The sequence below is a fragment of the Bombina bombina genome, chromosome 2 (assembly GCF_027579735.1).
Source record: "Bombina bombina isolate aBomBom1 chromosome 2, aBomBom1.pri, whole genome shotgun sequence".
Lineage (NCBI taxonomy): Eukaryota > Metazoa > Chordata > Amphibia > Anura > Bombinatoridae > Bombina > Bombina bombina.
Window position 1 is genome coordinate 901,803,122 of NC_069500.1, and position 24,825 is coordinate 901,827,946.

Here is a 24,825-nt window from a genome sequence, read left to right on the forward strand (position 1 = left end):
TTGTATTTTGCTTAATGTGTTTCCAATGACTTGTTATACCAGCTGCAGAGTATATAAAGTGTATGGGAAATTGCATTTTCGGATTTTTTTTATAGATATTAAATTTCTGGTTTTAAAATTGGTTGACCTTGCAGGTAAAATTTGTGTACACACATTTTGCTTCCTTATCTTGTGTCTGTTTGTAAACCAAACCCCAATACTTACAATGGAAAAGTATTTAGTTATCGCTTCTACCCACCCACCGGGAGTGTAATTTATTCTGCTGGCTGTGTTTACATAGTTTGTCAATTACTTGGACTTAAAGTGACAGTCCTAGTCAGACTTAAACTTTCATGATTCTGATAGTGCATGCAATTTTAAACCACTTTCCATTTGCTTTGTTCTTTTTGTATTCTTAGTTGAAGGCTAACCTTGGTAGGCTCATAAGCCATTGGAGGCCGCCTCTTATCTGAATGTATTTGACACTTTTTCACTGCTAGAGGGTTTTAGTTCATGTGTTTCATATAAATAACATTGTTCACACGGCTGTGGAGTTATTTAAGAGTAAGCACATTTATTGCCTGACATGCAAGTCTGTCAAAAGATCTGAGATAAGGAGGCAGTCTTCAGAAGCTTCGATACAAGTTAATCACAGAGGTAAAAAGCATATTTCTATAACAGCGTTGGTTATGCAAAACTGGGGAATGGATAATAAAGGGATTATGATGTAAAATATATTTTACTAACACGTTACAAGTTAATGGCTTTGCTTTTGATTAAGCAACTACAAGTATATGAAATCATTAAAGGGACAGTATTCACCAATTTTCATTTAACTGCATGTAATAGACCCTACTATAAAGAAGAATATGCACAGATACTGATCTAAAAATCCAGTATAAAACATTTTTACAAACGTACTTGGAAGCTCCCAGTTTAGCACTGTTAATGAGGTAGTCTGGGACACTCACGATAAGGGACTTGGTAAACAAAAAAAGACACTTTTCTTCATTTAAAAGATAGCTGTTCGAGTGCTGCTGGTCTCCTAATAGAAAATGAACACACTCCGCATGCAGATCTGCTCACATTGAGCTGCAGACACTGAGGATGCTTTATGGTTGCCTTGGAGATGTCAGCTTGCAGAGAAGGCTGATTGGTTGCCGGTGCACCAGCATTCTCAAACACTGCTCAGTTTCTGAGCGGGGATGAATAAGCCAGGCAGTCTGCGCATGAGCAGGTGTACAGAGGTCGTATGACTGCCCTGCTTATTGGTCTTTGAAAGTTGATTTCAGAGGGCACTGGAAAGCTTATAAATTTAAAAGGTAAATAACTTAAAAATGCAACCAAAAAAAAAGGTAATAATGGATTTTAATTATAAAAATGTAAATGTCAAGTTATTTATTTATATTTTTTTTAAATGGGTTTTTGTTCCCAAAATGACTCTTCTTTTAAGTCCAAAAACTTTCAGTATGGGTTGGGATACCATAGGCTAAATCGGCTATTTCAAATGCCAAAATAAGGGTAAACTAGCTACTTGTAAACAATGCAATGCACTCCAGCAGGTAAAAAAGATAATTTTGAACAAATTAAAGGGGAGAACATTTTTGAGTAAACTGTCCCTTTTTAAGTATGTTGAGTGTGGTTGCATGGTGTGTGTTGTTGTTGTTGTTGTTGTTTTTTTTTATTATATAATTTATTTCTCACAGGCTAAAGAATGGTTTCTCAAATTATTGTAATAAATCCCTTTGTATACTGTTGCCATATCCAGACTACCTCTGCTAGGTTACTTCTCTAATTGGAATCTAGAACGTAGATGTATTAAGTCTGTTTTGTGTCTTCTAGCTGGCTTGTTTGGAATATCTGTCCAGCTCAAAAATGGCTCCAGCGGTTAAACAGCTGATGGCATGGCAGAATGGATTTATGGAAACTTCAAGCATATGACGGCTTAATTTTCTTCCACAAGGTTGTGAGACCAGTTTGCAGGTAAGTACAGGTTATTAATATGTAGGTGTCACATGGTCACTGGCAGACGTTATAGTGAGCTCTCTGCACATGGTGGCAGCTGTAGTTGCGGACACTAAAAGCAGTCCGCGGCTGCTCCTGGTGCCCGTGACTACAGCTGTAAAGCTATGGTGGGGCGTAAACTGTTTCTGAAGCCTCTGGACATGTGACTAGTCTAAAATAATTAATTTCTGCCCCTAGGATTATATTTTATTTCCCCCTATTTTCAAAGACTGCTTAACAGCATAATTTACTTCTCTCCCGTAAACCCCAACATGGTCACTGGCAGACGTTACAGTGAGCTCTCTGCACATGGTGGCAGCTGTAGTTGCGGACACTAAGAGCAGTCCGCACCTGCTCTTGGTGCCCGTGATTACAGCTGTAAGGCTATGGTGGGGCGTGAACTGTTTCTGAAGCCTTTGGGCATGTATAGTCTAAAATAAATTACTGCCTCTAGCATGGCATTCCCCCCCCCCCCCCCCTATTTTCAATGGCTGCTTAACAGCATAATTTACTTCTGTCCTGTTAGACCCAACATGATCACTGGCAGATGTTACAGTGAGCTCTCTGCACATGGTGGCAGCTGTTTTTATGGACATGTGGAGCAGTGCGCGCCTGCTCCCTGTGCCCATGGATACAGCTGTAAAGCTATGGTGGATTGTAAATTGTCTCTTGACGCCTATGAGCATGGTATTTTAAAATAAAATAATTTTATTACCTCTAATATAGCATTTTTAATTTTCTCTTTTCCCCCTATTTTTCAAAGTAAAGTTTCTGACTTTATAGTCTATATTAAATAAAAATAGCCTAATGCATTTTCTCCTATTAAAGTACTTTTTAAGCCCATCGTGGTCATTGGCAGACGTTGCTGTGAGCTCTCTGTCATGGTGGCAGCTGTGCTTTGTGGACACTTGGAGCAGTCCGCACCTGCTCCCAGTGCCCATGAGTACAGCTGTAAAGCTATGGTGGATTGTAAATGGTCTCTGAAGCCTTTGGACATGCAGTTAAAATATAATAATCCCTAAATATATCAATGAAAATTACTTTATTTTCATTAACCTTTTTACATGACCACTTAAAAAATAGCATATCGCTCCTTTTCAAAGTACTCTATGGACCCTTGTCTTGTTTTCCTACATGACTGCTTCACACATGCTATATCCAAGTAACTCCTCTTTTTGGCAAAGATCTCTCTTCTCCAAATATGTTCATTAGCAGTAAGTACAGTAAATCCCCTTCATAGCAGCAGTGTCTTTGGGAAGTGGAAGCAGCGGGCCCCTGCTGAAGCTACCCAAGGCTAGTTATATACTGTGGTACATTACAAGTTTGTCTCCTCAGCCTTAGGTCCCCATCATATGTCCCATGCAAGCCCAACCCAGAAAATGCACAACTAACATTCATGGTAAACTCTTGTTGCATTTATTATTGCTCTGTCACTGCCTATAATTACCAAATCTTTACTAACCCAATTCCTGATCCCTTTTATACCATTCCACAGACACCTGGATTTATTACTCTTCTTTCCCTTTATGCTCTATATTTTATATTTGTTGCATTTATGAAATTATATGGATTGACTTTGTTAGGCCGTAGTTTTGAGGCATTTGGTCATATAACTAACCACTTAAACCCACTAGATATGCTGTACATCCCAGAATATAGACCTTAAGCCTTTATGTTCATATTTAAGGTTCATTCGTCTAAGTGTTTTATCTCTGCCTATAGTTAATACTCAAGTAGAAAATGCAATGTAAACTTATCACAATGTCCTGTTTCTTACGTTAAATAGTATGTATTTTGTTTTTTCTAATCTGCAGGTGATGCTAAAGTTAACAGATCTACAGCACCTGTTGCCATACAGCCAACACTTTGTCTAGTTCATTGTCAAAAGAAATGTCTGTGCCTCCTTTGTTAAAACAGGTAAGAGTTCAATTGTTGTAAAGACATTAAATTCATAGTATTCAAGCTGTTTCCTGTATAACGGTAGATCATTTTTGTTGCAGACATATAGTATAATTAAATGGTGATAATAGTCAAACCGTTACATGCTCTAATTTGTTATTGGCAAATGGAATTTTAAGACTAGCGACCCTGCATTATTTTGTTTTTAACTGCAAAGGGGTAAACACAGAGTAGAAGTACTTCTTTGGACCAGCAAAGCAGTGCTGGTCCCAGTTGGTGGTGCTAGTTACAATCAGTAACACAACTCGGATGTGTATCTGCTTGGGACTAAACACATAGCACTGGAGCATATCATTTTTAACACCAACAATAATGCCCTGTTCAAGACCCACAGAGCACTGCTAGTCCCAAGCAGAAAGCGCTGCTGATTGGGACCGGCACTGCTCTGTGGGTCCCAAGCAGTACTTCTACTGTGTGTTTTAACCCTCACAGTGGTGCAGGATCACTAGTCTTAAAATTACATATTCTAACTAATGTATTTTTACCACTATAATGACCCTGTAATGTTGTCCACTTGTCCTTGCAGTGTCTTTGTGGCATGACTGTACTTTTTTAATTTGGGAAAGAATTTTAGTCCTAGTGTATATCTTGTCTCTTAAAGTGAAGGTAAACGTTGGTGAATAAGAGCCCATTTTTAAAAAAATACTATTTAAAACAGGGGCACTTTCATTCATCAAAGTTCACAAAGCAGCCGTTTTGATTAAAAACTTACTTTTTTTTTTTTATTTATTTTTTATTATTAGAGGGGCCAGCAGTTGTGAACATTAGTGGGACTGGGGAAGTTGTAGACACACTTAATTTTTTTTTGCCCCTTGAGCCCGCGCCGCAATTTCCACAAATAGTTTTCCCGGCTGCTTTTGCTTGTTTGTACTTTGCTCCTCCCCTGCCCAATTTCATTATGAATGTTGTGGTCGTGCCGTGAGGCTTGCAAAGTTTCGTTGCTAGCCTAAACCTGCCGGCCTATCTGTGCTCACTGATGTGTGGAGCAGTGGAGTCACTCACTGCTGGGCTGTTTCTCTAAATGGGAACCAGGAAATCATGAGGGGGATGCCTGGCACCTAACCGCATGACTGTCTGAGACTGTTTCTAAAGTGAAGGAGCCACGTATGATGCCCACCAGACCGGTACAGTTACGATACACTAAGTGCACACTGAAGATGTAGGAGGGGAGGGTGGGCACTCGATTGGCCATAAGAAGCGGTAGGCACACAGCTCGGGTCTGTGCACTGAAAGACTTGGAACAGAGTCAGAGAGTAGAATTTTCAAAGTCTGCGCGCCTAAACGTTTTCTTTAATGATTTTTAGAGTGCACTGTTTATCTTTCATTTGATGTTCTGCTGAGCCAGGGAGTAGGAGAGTAATACGCTCTCCGTATTCAGCATTGCACCAGCAGCTCACAAGCAATAACATGAGACATATTGCAGCCACCAATCATCTCCTGAGCCCAGAGGCAGAACTTTTTTTCACTTTCTGCGATGAGTTTTTTAGTGAAAAACTTTCTGCAGGTCATTTTTAGATTAAATTTAATTTTAAATTAGGCAGTTACACTAAAGCACCAGTTTGATTGTATTGTGTTAGCTAACTGGAGAATAAAGCAATATTTAAAGTTTTATAATATAGTGCAGTAGTTTAAAATTGCATTGCAAATTAGCTGCAGACATAGTCTAAAAAAGGTACATTGCTTATACGAACGTTTTTACATTTAGAAAAAAACAGCTTTGCAGACTGTGAAAGCCTAGGGGACGGGCTTGAAAAAAATCTGAGAGCCAGTCAATTATTGCACTGCTACTTTTCAGCGCTACTGCATATTTCACTGTTCACTTCAAACAGCACGTTGCTCTGGAGGAACTGTGATAAGGAAAACTTACACAGTGCAGCTAGAGAACAGCTCTGTTTGAAGAGAACAGCCTAATGTGAAGCAGCTCTGAAAAGTTTAATCGCTAACTAACAGTTCCTGCGTGTGTCCTGTTCTTTCTGCAGACATGCTGCATGTTCAGCGATGACATCTCAGATCACTGTATGTTCTGCCTTGGGGCTCCTGAGTCTACCTAGGTACCCCTGTCAATAAAAGAATTAAAGAGAACAAAACAGTTTAGATAATAGAAGTAAATTAGAAGTTTAAAATTGCATGCTCTATCTGAATAATGAGAGAACATTTTGGAGTTTTATGTCCCTTTAATGCCTGAGGAGGAGTTCAGGGGAGAGGAGCCTGGAAGTAGTCTGAAGGATACAGACTTGTGTTTGCCTCTCAGACTGTGTATGGTATCAGCTGTTCTTTTCAGACTGTGTGCCTTGGGTATTTGTGCTCCTTTACCAATAAGATTGTGTGTAAGTTCTCTTTTTAAAGACTGAGTGAGTTGTGTGCGTGTCTGACCCTTTAAGGCTGAGTGCATTGCTTTGAGACAGTGCAAGGCTGTGTGTGTGCACATACGGTTATCTGTCCCTTTTAATGGTTGTGTGTATGCCTACCCATTTAAGACAGTGTTCCTTTGGTGGTTGTGCGCCTGTACTATTAGGATTGCATGTGTGTGGTGTGTTGCCCTTTAAGTCTGTGTGTGTTGTGTCTGCCAGTCCCTTTTTTAAAGGCTGTGTGCATTGTGTCTGTGCCTATCCCTTTAAGACTGAGTTTTCCTTGGTGCTTGTGCGCCTTTACCATTAAGATTTCATGCTTCTGGTTTGTTGTCCCTTTAAGTCTGTGTGCATTGTGCCTGTCCCTTTAAAGGCTGTGTGCATTATTTGTGTATGCCTACCCCTTTAAGGCTGAGTGTTCCTTGGGTGGTTGTGCACCTATAGCATTAAGATTGCATGCGTGTGGTGTGTTGCCCCTTTAAGTCTGTGTGTGCCTATCCCTTTAAGACTGTTACTTGTGTGCCTGTACCATAATTGCATGCATGTGGTGTGCTGTCCCCTTAAAGGTACATGAAACTCACAATTTTTTTTCTTTTATGATTTAGAAAGAGAATGCAATTTTCCAATTTACTTCCATTATCTTATTTTCTTCATTCTCTTGATATACTTTGTTCAAAAGCATATCTAAATAGGATCAGTAGCTGCTGATTGGCTCACCTATGTGCAATGATATTTCTTCAACAAAGGATATCTATAAAGAATGAAGCAAATTAGAAATAATTTGGAATGTTTAAAATGGTATTCTCTATCTGAACATGTTAGTCTGTGTGCCTGCCCCTTTAAGACTTTGAGAGTGTACAAGGTTCACATACTGTGATCTGTCCCTTTAAGACTGTGTGTGTGGCGTGAGTTGTCTATTTAAAGGCTGTGTGTGCATGTCCCTTTTAAGACTGTTCCCTTTTGCTTCTGGAGATATAACCAGTCCTGCATTATTGTTGGTCACCCCATACCAATTTTTAAAGTTAAATATTGCTGTATATCCAAGAAAATAACTTAAATTTAATTGTTAAATCTGCTAGAAAAAAAAACCTAATAAAAATTAACTTTCGTCAGAAATTCACTTTTCATCATGTGTTACATAAAAATAAAAAAACAAAAAACACCTTTTATTCTGATTGGTTGCTGTATGCCACATGATCATAAAGCCTTGAGGTTGCATTGGAATCTTACTGACTTCCTGTACACAACCTGCAATTGCGCCAAAAAATAGTGTGAAGTTTGTCGTTTTTAGCAGGTGAGATTTGCATTACTTTGAGTTGTGTTAAATATGTGATTTGTATCTTATATTCAGCAGTGATATTTATATCATGTGTTTGTGTGTATATGAGCCAAGTGCTTAAATTGTCTGCTTATTATGCTTTTAATGTGACCTAGTAAACTGTTTTGCTGCATTGCAACGCAGAAACATATAAATGCACTTTCTTCAGTACCTAATACTTTCCCCATTAATACTGTAAGCATTTTCCTGTTAAACTTTTACAAAAGATTTCTTGGTGTTTATAAACATTTAGTTGTGTAGTATTGATTTGATCTATAGCTCAGATTACAAATAAGAGAAAGTACTCTTGATTTCAGTGGCTAAAAAGTTCCTAAGTAAATGAGATACAGGTCTGTAGTTTAAAAAAAAAAACTGCTTTGTACTGAATTAATAGGCTGTGCAGTTTGTTTGTTATCACATAATTAGGCCAGTAATTGAAACTGAAGGCAGATTATTATTTATTTTAGTGTAAGAGATCAGTCTGTAAATGTCTCTAGAAATAGCCAACATTTAAATAAATGGGTATATTACACACTTGCACAAGGAAGGTTTTTTTAATATTTTTAAGGTGCACCAATATTGGGGGGGGGGGAATCATATTTTGGATGACGGCAGTTCTGAAAATGGCCCACAAATTATCCCCTATTGAGATCTTCTTCTTAGTAAAATTCCAGGGTATACCTAAGAATTACAGCCTAATAAATACTATTATACTGGTAGCACGTAACCTCCTCTTTAAAGCATGGAAAGCATCTTCTACACCTACAATGGCCCAATTTAAAAGGGCTTTGACAGATCAATTCATAGTAGAACAGATTAACATGTCATACCCACAAGATAAATACATAGCGACATTCTTTAAAAAGTGGGAGACATTTGTGGGCTCTCTGCCCTTAACTCATCAAAAAAAATTAATTAAACCAATTAGAAACTCAGAGTTTATACAGGTGAATATTCTGGCGGGCCATTTCCCGAGAGAATGGGCAGAGGACACTGAGTGAGGGGTCGGGGGGGGGGATGGGGACGGGGGTGAGGGGAGAGGATAGGTTAACCTGTTTGTTTTTTTTTTTTTTCTCTCTTTCCTCCTTTTTTCTTTTTTCCTTTTTTCTCTCGTTGTGGCAGGACAATTCTGTCATAGGGGATATTGTTTCAATGTGTGCGTGACATTGTTTGTGTTGGGGGGGGGGGTGGAAAGTTAAAAACGCACGAAGATGAAGAAATAATAGCTATTTGATAAAAGGTTATATGTTTATAATATGCACTTTAGCCAACATATGAATGTTTGCCTTAAACTGATTTGTAAGATTTGTATCTACGCACGGGCACTTTTGGCCCCCTATTTTGGCTTACCGCTTTCACTTCACTATGGGCGTATTTTTATAAATTACTGTGATTTTATTCTTACTTCTACCTGTAACCGTCAATGTTGTAAATTTCTTTGTCTTGGTTATAAATAAAAAAAAATTAAAAAAAAAAAAAAAAAAAAAAGAGAATGCTGGTGCACCGGCAACCAATCAGCAATCGCCGCTCAGTTTCTGAGCGGGGATGAATAAACCAGGCAGTCTGCGCATGAGCAGGTGTACAGAGGTCGTATGACTGCCCTGCTTATTGGCCTTTGAAAGTTGATTTCAGAGGGCACTGGAAAGCTTATAAATTTAAAAGGTAAATAACTTAAAAATGCAAAAAAAAAGGTAATAATGGATTTTATTATAAAAATGTAAATGTCAAGTTTAATTTTTTTTTTTTTTTTAATGGGTTTTTGTTCCCAAAATGACTCTTCTTTTAAGTCCAAAAACTTTCAGTATAGGTTGGGATACTATAGGCTAAATCAGCTATTTCAAATGCCAAAATAAGGGTAAACTAGCTACTTGTAAGCAATGCAATGCACTCCAGCAGGTAAAATAGATCATTTCAAACAAATTAAAGGGGAGAACATTTGAGTAAACTGTCTCTTTAAGTATGTTGTGTGTGTTTGTTTTTTTTTTTTTTTTTTTTTTGTTTTTTTTTTTTTTGTATGTATATCTCGCAGGCTAAAGAATGGTTTCTCAAATTATTGTAATAAATCCCTTTGTATACTGTTGCCATATCCAGACTACCTCTGCTAGGTTACTTCTCTAATTGGAATCTAGAACGTAGATGTATTAAGTCTGTTTTGTCTCTTCTAGCTGGCTTGTTTGGAATATCTGTCCAGCTCAAAAATGGCTCCAGCGGTTAAACAGCTGATGGCATGGCAGGATGGCTTTATGGAAACTTCAAGCATATGACAGCTTAATTTTCTTCCACAAGGTTGTGAGACCAGTTTGCAGGTAAGTACAGGTTATTAATATGTAGGTGTCACATGGTCACTGGCAGACGTTATAGTGAGCTCTCTGCACATGGTGGCAGCTGTAGTTGCGGACACTAAAAGCAGTCCGCGGCTGCTCCTGGTGCCCGTGACTACAGCTGTAAAGCTATGGTGGGGCGTAAACTGTTTCTGAAGCCTCTGGACATGTGACTAGTCTAAAATAATTAATTTCTGCCCCTAGGATTATATTTTATTTCACCCTATTTTCAAAGACTGCTTAACAGCATAATTTACTTCTCTCCCGTAAAGCCCATCATGGTCACTGGCAGACGTTACAGTGAGCTCTCTGCACATGGTGGCAGCTGTAGTTGCGGACACTAAGAGCAGTCCGCACCTGCTCCTGGTGCCCGTGACTACGGCTGTAAGGCTATGGTGGGGCGTGAACGGTTTCTGAAGCCTTTGGGCATGTATAGTCTAAAATAATTAATTACTGCCTCTAGCATGGCATTCCCCCCCCCCCCCTATTTTCAATGGCTGCTTAACAGCATAATTTTACTTTCTTCCCTCCTGATAGTCCCATCATGGTCACTGGCAGACGTTACAGTGAGCTCTCTGCACATGGTGGCAGCTGTAGTTGCGGACACTAAGAGCAGTCCGCACCTGCTCCTGGTGCCCGTGACTACGGCTGTAAGGCTATGGTGGGGCGTGAACGGTTTCTGAAGCCTTTGGGCATGTATAGTCTAAAATAATTAATTACTGCCTCTAGCATGGCATTCCCCCCCCCCCCCCTATTTTCAATGGCTGCTTAACAGCATAATTTACTTCTGTCCTGTTAGACCCAACATGATCACTGGCAGATGTTACAGTGAGCTCTCTGCACATGGTGGCAGCTGTTTTTATGGACATGTGGAGCAGTGCGCGCCTGTGCCCATGGATACAGCTGTAAAGCTATGGTGGATTGTAAATTGTCTCTTGATGCCTATGAGCATGGTATTTTAAAATAATTTTATTACCTCCTAATATAGCATTTTTAATTTCCCCTATTTTTCAAAGTAAAGTTTCTGACTTTATAGTCTATATTAAATAAAAATAGCCTAATGCATTTTCTCCTATTAAAGTACTTTTTAAGCCCATCTTGGTCATTGGCAGACGTTGCTGTGAGCTCTCTGTCATGGTGGCAGCTGTGCTTTGTGGACACTTGGAGCAGTCCAGTGCCCATGAGTACAGCTGTAAAGCTATGGTGGATTGTAAATGGTCTCTGAAGCCTTTGGACATGCAGTTAAAATATAATAATCCCTAAATATATCAATGAAAATTACTTTATTTTCATTAACCTTTTTACATGACCACTTAAATGGCATATCGCTCCTTTTCAAAGTACTCTAAGCACCCTTGTCTTGTTTTCCTACATGACTGCTTCACACATGCTATATCCAAGTAACTCCTCTTTGGCAAAGATCTCCCTTCTCCATATATGTTCATTAGGTACAGTAAACGGTCTTCATAGCAGCTGTGTCTTTGGGAAGTGGAAGCAGCGGGCCCCTGCTGAAGCTACCCAAGGCTAGTTATATACTGTGGTACATTACAAGTTTGTCTCCTCAGCCTTAGGTCCCCATCATATGTCCCATGCAAGCCCAACCCAGAAAATGCACAGCTAACATTCATAGTAAACTCTTGTTGCATTTATTATTGCTCTGTCACTGCCTATAATTACCAAATCTTTACCAACCCAATTCCTGATCCCTTTTATACCATTCCACAGACACCTGGATATCTTACTCTTCTTTCCCTTATGCTCTTTATTTTATATTTGTTACATTTATGAAATTATGATATGGAATTACTGTTAGGCCGTAGTTTTGAGGCATTTGGTCATATAACTAACCACTTAAACCCACTAGATATGCTGTACATCCCAGAATATAGACCTTAAGACTTTATGTTCATATTTAAGGTTCATTCGTCTAAGGGTTTTATCTCTGCCTATAGTTAATACTCAAGTAGAAAATGCAATGTAAACTTATCACAATGTCCTGTTTCTTACGTTAAATAGTATGTATTTAGTTTTTTCTAATCTGCAGGTGATGCTAAAGTTAACAGATCTACAGCACCAGTTGCCATACAGCCAACACTTTGTCTAGTTCATTGTCAAAAGGAATGTCTGTGCCTCCTTTGTTAAAACAGGTAAGAGTTCAATTGTTGTAAAGACATTAAATTCATAGTATTCAAGCTGTTTCCTGTATAACGGTAGATCATTTTTGTTGCAGACATATAGTATAATTAAATGGTGATAATAGTCAAACCGTTACATGCTCTAATTTGTTATTAGCAAATGAAATTTTAAGACTAGCTACCCTGCATTGTGTGTTTTTTTTTTTTTTTTTTTTTTTTAACCCGCAAAGGTGTAAACACAGAGTAGAAGTACTTCTTCGGACCAGCAAAGCAGTGCTGGTCCCAGTTGGTGGCGCTAGTTACACATCTGAGTTGTTACTTAATGTATCTGCTTGAGACTAAACGCATAGCATTAGAGCATGTCATTTTTAACACCAACAATAATGTCCTGCTTAAAACCCACAGAGCACTGCTTGTCCCAAGCAGAAAGCGCTACTGATTGGGACCGGCACTGCTCTGTGGGTCCCAAGCAGTACTTCTACTGTGTGTTTTAACCCTCACAGTGGTGCAGGATCACTAGTCTTAAAATTACATATTCTAACTAATGTATTTTTACCACTATAATGACCCTGTAATGTTGTCCACTTGTCCTTGCAGTGTCTTTTTGTGGCATGACTGTACTTTTTAATTTTGATAAGACTTTTTATCCTTAAACGAATAGGGAAAGAATTTTAGTCCTAGTGTATATCTTGTCTCTTAAAGTGAAGGTAAAATTTGGTGAATGAGAGCCCGTTTTTTAAAAATACTATTAAAAACAGGGGCACTTTCATTCATCAAATTTACAAAGCATCTGTTTTCATTAAAAACTTTTTTTTTTTACACTAAGATAAAACAAATGTTTTAGCTTCTTAAGCAAGATTGACTAGCATAGGCAGCTATTTATTAAAGGGACAGTCTACGATAGAATTGTTATTGTTTGTTTTTTAAAAGACAGATAATCCCTTTATTACCCATCCCCCAGTTTTCCACAGCCAACACTGTTATATTAATACTCTTTTTACCTCTGTGATTATCTTGTATCTAAGAACCTTCTGACAGCCCCCTGATCACATGACTGTGAATATAAAAAAAAATCTATTGAGTTGCATTTAATATTGTGTTGTGCTAACTCTTAAATAACTCCCTGTGCCTGAACACTGTGTTATCTATATGGCCCACAGTCTCTTGTTAAAAGCAATTAAAAAAAACATCTGATAAGGGGCAGCCCTCAAGGGCTTAGAAATTGGCATATGAGCCTACCTAGGTTTAGTTTCAACTAAGAACAAGAAAACAAAGCAAATTTGATAATAAAAGTAAACTGGAAAGTTTATTTAAAATTACCAATTAAAGTCCTATCTGAATAATGAAAGTTTAATTTTGACTAGACTGTCCGTTTTTATTTTATGTAAATATTCAATGTACTTGCTTGCACATGGGATCATAATAACAGCCAGTGGTAAAAAAAATTAACCTTAAAGGGACAGTAAACTGTAAAATAGTTTTTATATTAATATATTTTCAATGACTTTATACCAGCTGCAGAAGATAACGTGTGAGAAATTGCATTTTCAGGTTTATTTGTGTATATGAAGTAGCTGGTTTTGTGGTTTTAAACCATAGCCTATTACAATGGGTTGAGCTTCAGGTAATATCATAGCTCATTATGTTATCACTTTGTGTACACACACTTGCTTCCTTATCTTAGTCTGGAATACTAAAGCTCAACATATATATAGGGAACAATGTAAAATGAGCATTTTATTAATTTACTATCCTGCACCCCACTGTGAGTGTAATTTATTCTGCTGGCTGTATTTACTTAGGCTATTTAATAACTGAGACTCCAGTATCAAAACTTTCAGTATAGCTTGGGAAAACACAAGCTAAATAAACTATTTCAAATGCCAAAATAGGGGTAAAGGAGTTACTTAGAAACTATTACAGGTAGCCCTCAGTTTATGCCGGGGTTAGGTTCCAGGAGGAATGGTTGTAAATCAAAACCGTTGTAAATTGAAACCCAGTTTATAATGCAAGTCAATGGGAAGTGAGGGAGTTAGGTTCCAGGCCCCTCTCAAAATTGTCATAACTAACACCTAATACATTATTTTTAAAGGTTTGAAATGAAGACTTTAAATGCTAAACAGCATTATAAAACTAATATAGATTGTATCATCATCAAACTAAGTTTAATAAACAAAAACATTTGCTAAACATCCGCTAATAAAATAATTACACAAGATTGCATCATCAACCTAAGTTTAATGAACAAAAATGTTTTTTTTACTTGCATTTTTCTGCAATCGGTTCTCTGCATTGTTAGCATGTTAGATAATATTGGGTCTGCACCTATTCTATGCAATTAAATCTGTAGTGTTTAATAGGCAGTTAGGCACCTTCACCTCAAGCAGCTGGACAGGAAGATAATAGGGAAGTGGTTGCAAGAACTTGCTCGATAGGTCTTGTCTGATCTGTGTACACATCAATTTCAGACTGTTAAACTAGCTTAACTTTACTGAAGCACAAGCAGACAGCTCCACCTACTGGCTATTTTAATTAGTGCACTGATTTTTAATGCATTTTAATAGCGGTCCCATGACTGAAAAAAAAGGTTGTTCTGAAACGGCGCAAATTGAACTGGCGTAAACCGAGAGCCATCTGTAAAAGGGATCATTGAGAACAATTTAAATTGGAGAAGATTTTTTAGGTGAACTGTCTTTTTTTAAAATATCGCACTATCTAATCCATTTAAACAAGTTTCCTATTTTAATTCTGTTATCAATTTTGTTTGTTTTCGTAGTATCCTTTTTGTTAAAGGGACAGTCTACCATAGAATTTTTATTGTTTTAAAAAGATAATCCCTTTTATTACCCATTCCCCAGTTTTGCATAACCAACAGAGTTAAATCAATATACTTTTGACCTCTGATTACCTTGCATCTAAGCCTCTTTTGACAGCCCCCTGACGACATGTTGCTTTTATAATCTCTACATGAATTATCATATTTTTGTTTATCATGCAGTGCGAGAAGCACACTTCACTACACCCCCTTCTCTGTATATGCCTTTTAGGGATAGCTAAAAAAAACATTACTTTTTATAGCTACTTATGTATTGCCGTGCAAGAACTGAAACTTTGTTTCCTCTCAACAGATCTAGCAATGTGAAGCGAGAGGCCATGATGTACAAAGAGGTCTTCACCTCAACTGTGTTTGCTGACATCCAGGCTGCAAGTTGGTAAGGACAGACTGGGGCTACTGTTGCCTTTCCCATATATTAGATTCAATTTTGTAACAAACTGCTTTATAACTTATAAAGCAGAAACCTAATGCTGCTGTTAAGCTAAGGTTTTATGAGTTAATGTTTGTTCATTTGCCACAACGAAGGCAGGAGGTATACAATGTAGTCTGTGTTTGACAACTGTGTTCACAGGCAGTGGGGACAGTGTGGCCGACTGCTCTCACCACCTGTGATCACGGAAAGCTAGGCAGATTCCAATCTGTACCTCCAAATGCCCCTTCGGCTTTTTTTTTTTTTTTTTTTTCTTTGTCTATTGTGAATGTATATCTGTCTCCTGTGCTTCTCCCATTAACATTTGTTTAAGGTTATCCGGTCAAGCTGCTGTTTGCTGCATGAAAAGGACACATCTGCTGCTCAAGATCTGCTACGTCGTTCTGCTGCACAAGATGAGATTTCGCTGGGACACCATTCAAGTATGCCAAGGATTCAACCAGATTCGTCAGACGTCTTCAGAACGCCACGTTGGTATATATGTATAATGTTTGATTCTTATTATGTATAATATGTTTATTTAGTATGTTCTGTATAATATATTTAGTATAAAGTTTTAATTTGTAGTATGGTGACTGAACACATTGAATTCTGTGTCTGCTGAAGTGTTCACGGATAGTGAGAGTAGAGTGCGGCTGCTCTCACTGTCTGTGATCATGGGAAGCTAATCAGATTTCAGTTTTGTTTGGTTATCTATTGTACAATATTTTTATAATGTATAATTATCATGGATCATATGTATATTTAGTATGTTCTGTATAATATGTATGTTCTATATAATATTATTATTATTATTTATTATGATGTATAAAGTTATAATTTCTTCTGTTAAGTGTGATCAGTCCACGGGTCATCATTACTTCTGGGATATTACTCCTCCCCAACAGGAAGTGCAAGAGGATTCACCCAGCAGAGCTGCATATAGCTCCTCCCCTCTACGTCACTCCCAGTCATTCTCTTGCACCCAACGACTAGATAGGATGTGTGAGAGGACTATGGTGATTATACTTAGTTTTATATCTTCAATCAAAAGTTTGTTATTTTAAAATAGCACCGGAGTGTGTTATTATCTCTGGCAGAGTTTGAAGAAGAATCTACCAGAGTTTTTGTTATGATTTTAGCCGGAGTAGTTAAGATCATATTGCTGTTTCTCGGCCATCTGAGGAGAGGTAAACTTCAGATCAGGGGACAGCGGGCAGATGAATCTGCATAGAGGTATGTAGCAGTTTTTATTTTCTGACAATGGAATTGATGAGAAAATCCTGCCATACCGATATAATGTCATGTATGTATACTTTACACTTCAGTATTCTGGGGAATGGTACTTCACTAGAATTACACTGTAAGAAATACATAAAGCTGTTTAATAACTAGAGATTATGTTTAACGTTTTTGCTGGAATGTAAAATCGTTTATTTACTGAGGTACTGAGTGAATAAATGTTTGGGCACTATTTTTCCACTTGGCAGTTGCTTAATCTGTTTTTCTGACAGTTTCTGTTCTCCCTCACTGCTGTGTGTGAGGGGGAGGGGCCGTTTTTTTGGCGCTTTTACTGCATCAAATATTTCAGTCAGCAACTCATTGTATTCCCTGCATGATCCGGTTCATCTCTACAGAGCTCAGGGGTCTTCAAAACTTATTTTGAGGGAGGTAATTTCTCTCAGCAGAGCTGTGAGAATTATAGTTTGACTGAGATAAAAAACGTTTATTCTGTAATTTGTTTCCTGCTTTCAGAATTTGTTATCTTTGCTAATGGGATTAAACCTTTGCTAAAGTTGTGTTGTTTACAAGGATTGAGGCTATAACTGTTTCAATTTATTAATTTTCAACTGTCATAGATCTTCTGTGCTTCTTAAAGGCACAGTACGTTTTAATATTCTAATTGAATTGTATTTCCAAGTTGCAAGTTTATTTGCTAGTGTGTTAAACATGTCTGATTCAGAGGATGATACCTGTGTCATTTGTTGCAATGCCAAAGTGGAGCCCAATAGAAATTTATGTACTAACTGTATTGATGCTACTTTAAATAAAAGTCAATCTGTACAAATTGAACAAATTTCACCAAACAACGAGGGGAGAGTTACAGGCTTAGAGTCCTTAAACTAGCTAATTCATTCATTTCGGAGGCCGTAGTACATCTTACTAAACTTACGGCGAAGAATTCAGGATTCGCCATTCAGGCACGCAGGGCGCTGTGGCTAAAATCCTGGTCAGCTGATGTTACTTCTAAGTCTAAATTGCTTAATATACCTTTCAAAGGGCAGACCTTATTCGGGCCCGGGTTGAAAGAGATTATCGCTGACATTACAGGAGGTAAAGGCCATGCCCTGCCTCAGGACAAAGCCAAGACTAGACAGTCTAATTTTCGTTCCTTTCGTAATTTCAAAGCTGGAGCAGCATCAACTTCCTCTGCACCAAAACAGGAAGGAGCTGTTGCTCGCTACAGACAAGGCTGGAAACCTAACCAGTCCTGGAACAAGGGCAAGCAGACTAGGAAACCTGCTGCTGCCCCTAAGACAGCATGAATTGAGGGCCCCCGATCCGGGATCGGATCTAGTGGGGGGCAGACTTTCTCTCTTCGCCCAGGCTTGGGCAAGAGATGTTCAGGATCCCTGGGCGCTAGAGATAATATCTCAGGGATACCTTTTGGACTTCAAATACTCTCCTCCAAGAGAGAGATTTCATCTGTCAAGATTGTCAACAATCCAGACAAAGAAAGAGGCGTTTCTACGCTGCGTACAAGAGCTCTTGTTGATGGGAGTAATCCATCCAGTTCCACGATCGGAACAGGGACAGGGGTTTTACTCAAATCTGTTTGTGGTAACCAAAAAAGAGGGAACTTTCAGACCAATCCTGGACTTAAAGATCCTAAACAAATTCCTAAGAGTTCCATCGTTCAAGATGGAGACTATTCGGACAATTTTACCTATGATCCAAGAGGGTCAGTACATGACCACTGTAGATTTAAAAGATGCTTACCTTCACATACCGATTCACAAATATCATTATCGGTACCTAAGGTTTGCCTTCCTAGACAGGCATTACCAGTTTGTGGCTCTTCCATTCGGATTGGCTACAGCTCTAAGAATCTTCACAAAGGTTCTGGGTGCTCTTCTGGCGGTACTAAGACCGCGGGGAATCTCGGTAGCTCCATACCTAGACGACATTCTGATACAAGCTTCAAGCTTTCAAACTGCCAAGTCTCATACAGAGTTAGTGCTGGCATTTCTAAGTTCACATGGATGGAAGGTGAACGAAAAGAAAAGTTCACTCGTTCCACTCACAAGAGTTCCCTTCCTGGGGACTCTTATAGATTCTGTAGAAATGAAGATTTACCTGACAGAGGACAGGCTAACAAGACTTCAAAGTGCTTGCCGCACCCTTCATTCCATTCAACACCCGTCAGTGGCTCAATGCATGGAGGGAATCGGCTTAATGGTAGCGGCAATGGACATAGTACCCTTTGCACGCTTACACCTCAGACCACTGCAACTGTGCATGCTAAGTCAGTGGAATGGGGATTACTCAGACTTATCCCCTTCTCTGAATCTGGATCAAGAGACCAGAAATTCTCTTCTATGGTGGCTTTCTCGGCCACATCTGTCCAGGGGGATGCCATTCAGCAGACCAGACTGGACAATTGTAACAACAGACGCCAGCCTTCTAGGTTGGGGTGCCGTCTGGAATTCTCTGAAGGCTCAGGGACAATGGAGTCAGGAGGAGAGTCTCCTGCCAATAAACATTCTGGAATTGAGAGCAGTTCTCAATGCCCTCCTGGCTTGGCCCCAGTTGACAACTCGGGGGTTCATCAGGTTTCAGTCGGACAACATCACGACTGTAGCTTACATCAACCATCAGGGAGGGACAAGAAGCTCCCTAGCTATGATGGAAGTATCAAAGATAATTCGCTGGGCAGAGTCTCACTCTTGCCACCTGTCAGCAATCCACATCCCGGGAGTGGAGAACTGGGAGGCGGATTTCTTAAGTCGTCAGACTTTTCATCCGGGGGAGTGGGAACTTCATCCGGAGGTCTTTGCCCAAATACTTCGACGTTGGGACAAACCAGAGAGAGATCTCATGGCGTCTCGACAGAACGCCAAGCTTCCTCGTTACGGGTCCAGATCCAGGGATCCAGGAGCAGTCCTGATAGATGCTCTGACAGCACCTTGGGACTTCAGGATGGCTTACGTGTTTCCACCCTTCCCGTTGCTTCCGCGATTGATTGCCAGAATCAAACAAGAGAGAGCATCAGTGATTCTAATAGCACCTGCGTGGCCACGCAGGACTTGGTATGCAGACCTGGTGGACACGTCATCCTGTCCACCTTGGTCTCTACCTCTGAAACAGGACCTTCTGATACAGGGTCCCTTCAAACATCAAAATCTAACTTCTCTGAAGCTGACTGCTTGGAAATTGAACGCTTGATTTTATCAAGACGTGGGTTTTCTGAGTCAGTTATTGATACCTTAATACAGGCTAGGAAACCTGTTACCAGAAAGATTTACCATAAGATATGGCGTAAATACCTATATTGGTGTGAATCCAAAGGTTACTCTTGGAGTAAGGTTAGGATTCCTAGGATATTGTCTTTTCTACAAGAAGGTTTAGAAAAGGGTTTATCTGCTAGTTCATTAAAGGGACAGATCTCAGCTCTGTCCATTCTGTTACACAAACGTCTGTCAGAAGTTCCTGACGTCCAGGCTTTTTGTCAGGCTTTGACCAGGATTAAGCCTGTGTTTAAAACTGTTGCTCCACCATGGAGTTTAAACCTTGTTCTTAATGTTTTTCAGGGCGTTCCGTTTGAACCCCTTCATTCCATTGATATAAAGTTGTTATCTTGGAAAGTTCTATTTTTAATGGCTATTTCCTCGGCTCGAAGAGTCTCTGAATTATCAGCCTTACATTGTGATTCTCCTTATTTGATTTTTCATTCGGATAAGGTAGTCCTGCGTACTAAACCTGGGTTCTTACCTAAGGTAGTTACTAACAGGAATATCAATCAAGAGATTGTTGTTCCTTCTTTATGCCCAAATCCTTCTTCAAAGAAGGAACGTCTACTGCACAACCTGGATGTAGTCCGTGCTCTAAAATTTTACTTACAGGCAACTAAGGAATTTCGACAAACGTCTTCTCTGTTTGTCATTTACTCTGGGCAGAGGAGAGGTCAAAAAGCTTCCGCTACCTCTTTCTTTTTGGCTTCGTAGCATAATTCGTTTAGCTTATGAGACTGCTGGAAATTCCTGAAAGAATTACAGCTCATTCTACTAGAGCTGTGGCTTCCACTTGGGCCTTCAAGAATGAGGCCTCTGTTGAACAGATTTGCAAGGCTGCAACTTGGTCTTCGCTTCATACTTTTTCCAAATATTACAAATTTGACACTTTTGCTTCATCGGAGGCTATTTTTGGGAGAAAGGTTCTTCAGGCAGTGGTTCCTTCTGTATAAAGAGCCTGCCTATCCCTCCCGTCATCCGTGTACTTTTGCTTTGGTATTGGTATCCCAGAAGTAATGATGACCCGTGGACTGATCACACTTAACAGAAGAAAACATAATTTATGCTTACCTGATAAATTCCTTTCTTCTGTAGTGTGATCAGTCCACGGCCCGCCCTGTTTTTAAGGCAGGTAAATATTTTTTAATTTATACTCCAGTCACCACTTCACCCTTGGCTTTTCCTTTCTCGTTGGTCCTTGGTCGAATGACTGGGAGTGACGTAGAGGGGAGGAGCTATATGCAGCTCTGCTGGGTGAATCCTCTTGCACTTCCTGTTGGGGAGGAGTAATATCCCAGAAGTAATGATGACCCGTGGACTGATCACACTACAGAAGAAAGGAATTTATCAGGTAAGCATAAATTATATTTTGTAGTATGGTAACTGAACACATTGAATTCTGTGTCTGCTGAAGTGTTCACGGATAGTGAGAGTAGAGTGCAGCTGCTCTCACTGTCTGTGATCATGGGAAGCTAATCAGATTTCAGTCTGTTTGGTTATCTATTGTACAATATTTTTATAATTATGTATGATTGTTATGTATAATATTATTATTTATTATGTATAATTATAATGTATTATTATGTATAATATATTTTATTATGTATAATATGTATGTTCTGTATAATATTTATGTATAATATGTATATTTAGTATGTTCTGTACAATATATTATGTATAATATGTGTTCTGTATAATATTATTTTTTATTATTATGTATAAAGTTATAATTTGTAGTATGGTAACTGAACACATTGAATTCTGTGTCTGCTGAAGTGTTCACGGATAGTGAGAGTAGAGTGCGGCTGCTCTCACTGTCTGTGATCATGGGAAGCTAATCAGATTTCAGTCTGTTTGGTTATCTATTGTACAATATTTTTATGATGTATAATTTTATTATATTTTCATGTATATTTAGTATGTTCTGTATAATATGTATGTTCTATTTATTATGTATGTACTATATATTATGTATAAAGTTATAATTTTGTAGTATGGTAACTGAACACATTGAATTCTGTCTGCTGAAGTGTTCACGGATAGTGAGAGTAGAGTGCGGCTGCTCTCACTGTCTGTGATCATGGGAAGCTAATCAGATTTCAGTTTGTTTGGTTATCTATTGTACAATATTTTTATAATTATGTATGATTGTTCTGTATTATATGTTTGGCTTAAATATGGGAAAGGCAACTTTAACTCTGTACTTTGTACACTGGGTGCATTTTTTTTTTTTTTTAGAGCACCAGGTTGTCTAGTTTCTTACACTAATTTTGTTTTCTGTATATAGATTTTGTTTTATATACAGATCGTCAAACACTGGACAAAATGTCTACATGAAACAGTTCTCCGTTACACCAGCCCAGGTAAGCATGAATGGTTGTGAAGATGTAGCATTAACAACTTTCAATGCTTGCATTTTTGTTTCCCTGCATCTTAAAGGGATATGAAACCCAAATGTGTTTCATGATTCAGAGCATGCAACTTTCCAATTTACTCATATCACATTTTTCGTTGTGCTCTTGAAATTTTTATTTGAAAAAGCAGGAATGTAAGCTTAGGAGGCGGCCCATTTTTGGTTCAGCACACTGGGTAGCGCTTGCTGATTTATTGGCTACATTTAGCCACCAATCAGCAAGCGCTACCCAGAACTTTTGGGTTTCATATCCCTTTTCTGTTCTGCTTACTTGGTTTAGGAAAATCTTCAATTTTAACAAAAAAAAAAAAAAAGAAGTCTCACTGTCATAGCAATAGCACTTAATGCTAAGTCACTAAGGTTCCGGGTTTAAAAATTCACATGGCCCAGGTGGAAGGAATATCTATGTCTCCCTCACTTCTAAATTCACTTTTCTCTTGGTATTTCTTGTAAAAAAAAATAAAAAAATGTGCATATCCTACATTAAAGGGAGCTAGCTACTTATTGGTGCCTGCACACATTTGTCTCTTGTGATTGGCTAACTAGATGTGTTCAGCTAGCTGCCAGTAGTGCAATGCTGTTCTTTCAGCAAAGGATAACAAGAGAATGAGGCCAATTTGATAATAGAAGTAATAAGGAAAGTTGTTAAAATTATTTCCAAATCACGAAATAAAACTGAAGCATTTGGCATTTTTAAGGATTTCAACTTGTTTTGCTTTTGTCACAATCTCATAGGTTAATTAGTATAGATACAATGTGAATATTTTATATTTACCTGTCGCTTGTAACACATATAGAACTCTCACACCCTCTATATAAACTGTACCTCGTTCAGTTATTTCATTTCCTACCCTGGTTTCCTTTCCAAAAAACGTATTCCCTATATAGGTGAGAACTGGTTCTGGGATGCTGTAATGATCCTGCAAACTTGCCAACGAAATCGCTACTGGCAGGCTTGCTTCAGTCTAGCAGAATATTTGGTGTACAACTTCTATTTTTTATTTTTTTTATTATTTTACTTCTGTTTAAAATGTACCTCACTTTTCCCTTTTTGCTTAAACTTCTTTTCTCAAGAGCGTATGTCTTGAGCATTGTTGCAAACCCTTTTGCTATGCAGTGCTCAAGACATGGACATGTTCTTAACAAGACTTGACATTCCTGACAGTGTAGGGGTTAATCATGTAGCTTGTAAGATTAAGTTTGGCTGTAGTGTGTGTTTTTTTTTTTTTTTTTTTGTGCAGTGTAGGATTCACACACGGCTCTTTTCTCGAGTGGGACATGCAGAATAGAGCAATCTCGCCGCTGTCAGCTAGATGAGCCCAGGACAGCAGCATCTTTAGGGCTAATAAACTACTGCGTTTGTACGGCACTGTTCGTTAAGGGGGTTAAACGGAAAAAATGCATATTGCTGAATGAGTTGATACCAGTTGTAGGTGTTACCTGAAAACATTCAAATAGATGCGAGTTGAGGAGAAAAGTGTACACCATGTCTACTGTATGTTATTCTCTAGGGTTTGTTGGAATAACTTTACATTTTGTTCTATATTCTCACTTTTTTTCTTTTTTGCAGGTGTTTTAACAGCTGGAGTACGCGTGTGTTTTGTGCAACTCTGCTGCTCTCACAACTTGTGTACCCATGGAAAGGGGTTGTCCTTGGCGTTCCTGTTTGAACTATAAACCTGGCTGTTTAATACAATGCTAATAATGTTTCTATCTGTTCTATTAATAAAGCTGTGACCTATCTTACATTTTGTTATAGTTTTTTATTTATTTATATGGGTATGCATTAACCCCTTAATGACCACAGCACTTTTCCATTTTCTGTCCATTTGGGACCAGGGCTATTTTTACATTTTTGCAGTGTTTGTGTTTAGCTGTAATTTTCCTCTTACTCATTTACTGTACCCACACATATTATATACCGTTTTTCTCGCCATTAAATGGACTTTCTAAAGATACCATTATTTTCATCATATCTTATCATTTACTATAAAAAAAAATATAAAATATGAGGGAAAAAATGGAAAAAAACACACTTTTTCTAACTTTGTCCCCCAAAATCTGTTACACATCTACAACCACCAAAAAACACCCATGCTAAATAATTTCTAAATTTTGTCCAGAGTTTAGAAATACCCAATGTTTACATGTTCTTTGCTTTTTTTTTTGCAAGTTATAGGGCAATAAATATAAGTAGCACTTTGCTATTTCCAAACCACTTTTTTTCAAAATGAGCGCTAGTTACATTGGAACCCTGATATCTGTCAGGAATACCTGAATATCCCTTGACATGTATATATATTTTTTTTTAGAAGACATCCCAAAGTATTGATCTAGGCCCATTTTGGTATATTTCATGCCACCATTTCACCACCAAATGCGATCAAATAAAAAAAATTGTTCACTTTTTCACAAATTTTTTCACAAACTTTAGGATTCTCACTGAAATTATTTACAAACAGCTTGTGCAATTATGGCATAAATGGTTGTAAAATTTTTCTCTGGAATCCCCTTTGTTCAGAAATAGCAGACATATATGGCTTTGACGTTGCTTTTTGGTAATTAGAAGGCCGCTAAATGCCACTGCGCACC

At 38.4% G+C, this 24,825-nt stretch overlaps 1 protein-coding gene and 1 long non-coding RNA gene across 2 annotated transcripts in view; one reads left to right on the top strand and one right to left on the bottom strand.

Moving 5' to 3' along the window:
• MBOAT4 (membrane bound O-acyltransferase domain containing 4) overlaps positions 1-24,825 on the bottom strand; it is a 128,101-nt gene that overhangs the window by 25,825 nt on the left and 77,451 nt on the right. The gene's annotated exons all lie outside the window — the stretch shown is intronic.
• LOC128648084 (uncharacterized) lies at positions 261-23,979 on the top strand. The gene is made up of 8 exons (XR_008400504.1): positions 261-636; positions 1,822-1,962; positions 3,798-3,900; positions 9,774-9,914; positions 11,974-12,076; positions 15,193-15,276; positions 22,108-22,183; positions 23,804-23,979. It is a non-coding gene; the product is annotated as an uncharacterized LOC128648084 (long non-coding RNA).